Raw genomic sequence first — 3,089 nt, forward strand, 5'->3', positions numbered from 1 at the left:
ATAAAATCCTGTAAAAAATAATAACAAGCAGTTCAGCATCAGGGGCAAGCTACATGAATAGATCCCAGCACATGAGGTCACCTCTGCCAACACCCTTATAATCAAATTATTGGAGTTAGTCCTAGTGGATCCAATTTGTGAAAGGTAACTTACTCCTCCCCTATCCAGGATACCCCAGAAGAATCCTTATGTGCTAGGGCTGCTGCTGGGGGTGAATCTTCATCTTAGTAGGAGACCAAATAGACTAGTTTTAAACAGCAATTAGCTGTGAAACAATCCTTTGCAAGAGGAAGCAAGTATAAAAGCTGCCATCCAGTTACACATCGGATCACTGAAGCCATGATGGCTATGCTAGCATTAGATCTGTGTCCAATATCCACCATCAATACCTGTGGATTTAGGGCCTGATTTAGACCCACTCGCGAGCGGCTGTCCGCTCGCAAGTGGGTCGATGTTGTACACTGCGCATGCGCACGACGGCGGGAGCTCCGTCGTGCGCATGCGCCCGACACGACGAGCTAAGGACTTTCCTTCTCTCGTTGTGTCTGATCAAAGGGGGCGTGCTGTCGATGTTGATTGACAGCACGCCCCCTTTGGTGGGCGTGCCTCCCTGACGGGGGCGTTCCCAAGGGAACGCCTACCGTCAGAAGCCGGCCCACTGACATCACTAGTGATGTCAGTGGGAGTGATTTTGGCTCTGATAGAGCCAAAATCACTCCGGGCCTTGCGGTTGAAAACCTCAACCGCAGGCTCCGGCTCTCAGTGGCGATGGTCGCGATGGTCAAGACCATCGCGGCCATCAAACTGCATGCTCATATAGGCTGTGGGTGGTGACCCACAGCTATACAAGCATCCAGGAGGACGCTCCATAATTATGGAGGGCGGCCCTCATTCAGAGCGTGCGCTCTGCTCAGAGCATACGGCTCTGAATGAGGGCCTTAGACAGTTACCATATTTGAGGTCTTGTATCCCCGTCCAGTCCATTTTACCAGAACAGCAATTCCTCACCTGTACCAGGCCATTAAAAAAATACAGTAGTTCTTGTCCTAGAAAAATAATAAAATAGTATGGGAGCTATATAAAAGAATATATGTATCTGCAATTGTTATACCTACCATCTGTGTTTTGCAGCTTTTTTAAAAAAAAAAAACATCTGAAATCTTTTAATATATCTTCCTAGAGAGAAAAACAAGCAGTAAAATAAATAAAACAATAATCCACAGCTACAAATAAGATTGATGTAAAAAGATATTTATTACAGGTATATCATATAAATAAAACAATTTACCTTATAAAGTGCTAATAGTCACATGGTCGGCACTTTAGTTGAAGAATTCCGGTTCTCACAACTAAACACCCAGGTTAAGTCGCAAGAACGGGCATTCTCCAACTTAACTGCTTCCCGACCAAGCAAACAGTGTGGTGAATTGAAATGCTCCAGGAGTTCCCTCCTGGGGCTATTCAGCATCATGCCAAATTGAATCACCTTCACTATAAATCTAGTCTCCAATCCTTCAAGCGTTCCCTAAAATCTCACCTCTTCAGACAAGCTTATCAGACTCCAGAACCCCCCACATCACCTTCATAGCTTAAATATCTAATTACATCCCCTTTCATAGTCCACAAATAACCTCATACATTGTCTTTCTTTCACATCCTCCTGTTATTAGGCCGACATTCCTGTGTGACTGGATCATGCAGCCCACCAAGAAACTCTGCATTATGATTGGATCAAAATGCAATATATAGCACCTATCTTTGTGTATCAATGCCTATTTCCCTATAGATTGTAAGCTTACAAGCAGGTCCTTCCTACCTATATATCTGTCTATCACCCAGTTTTGTTCTATTTATGTTTCCAATTGTAAAGCGCAACAGAATATGCTGCGCTATATTAGAAACTGTTAAAAAATAAATAAACAAAATAAATATTAGATCACACAGTAATAAAAATGTATATAACCATCCAAGAAGATGAAGACTGTGAAATAATTAAATCACTGTAGTCACACAGTCTTTCTGATATAGTATAATTTTATGTTCCAATTCTGAAATGTATCTATATCATATGACACTAAAGCTGGGTATACACGCTATAATTATCGGGGCGCACTACCCAATATCCGCGGATCGCCCTGATAATTGTAGCATGTGTGCGGGCAACAGAGGGTTAAATATCGCCTGTCCAGCATGTCTGACTGATGCGATATTTTAATTAAAATGTTGGCCGCATCGGGCAGTGTATGCAGGAGGTACACCTGTCAAACCGTAATGCAGGTGTCCTAAGGCAAGCTCAGGGAGGACAGAAACCTCCCATGGAGCAGAAGGGCAAAGCGGCCGACAGACAGATATTTCCTGTGTTTCTTCCCATGGAAAGAACAGGGAAATACCTCCTCCCCTGGGGGCGGAGCGCAGATGTCGGGGCTTATACACTGTGAGATATTATACAGTGTTTGCCGCTGACATCTGCCAGATAAAATGTCTGTCGGTCTGACAGGCATTTTATCTGGACATGTACTGTATGCCCAGCATTAGTAATATCAGAAAAGATACACTGTAACTTCTCTAAGGTTGCAATGTGTAGTTTGTAAAGTTTAAGAAGGACTTTGTGGCTGTGTTCCCCATGGTCATTAGTATGTGCCTGTCTGCAGGGAATTCAGTGTGTACCATAAGGCTGATTGTCAGAGCAGAATAGTAAGCCATACACTCTGGCTGACCACAAATTCCAGATGCTCCACAGAATAGCACTAGTGGCTTATAACAGTATGGTGCAGGAAACCGACCCACAGAGAAATTGTAAAGAGGGAGGTAAGGTTAGATATAAAGGTGGTTTGTAGCAAAAGTTAGCTGCCTGTGTAGCTTTTAATGCTCTAATAACACTTTCAGCCACTGAGTAGATATTATACAGACTCTGACCCGAGTGATAACATCTCCTGTCTGACGTTACAGTGCATCTTTTCTGATATTACTATGATATAGATACATTTCAGAATTGGAACAAAAAGGGCTTCACAGGCAAGGATATGGCTCTTAGTAAGACTGCACCTAAATCAACCATTTATCGGATAATCAAGAACTTCAAGGAGAGA

The sequence above is a fragment of the Taudactylus pleione genome, unplaced genomic scaffold (assembly GCF_031769625.1).
Source record: "Taudactylus pleione unplaced genomic scaffold, aTauple2 ptg000627l, whole genome shotgun sequence".
NCBI lineage: Eukaryota > Metazoa > Chordata > Amphibia > Anura > Myobatrachidae > Taudactylus > Taudactylus pleione.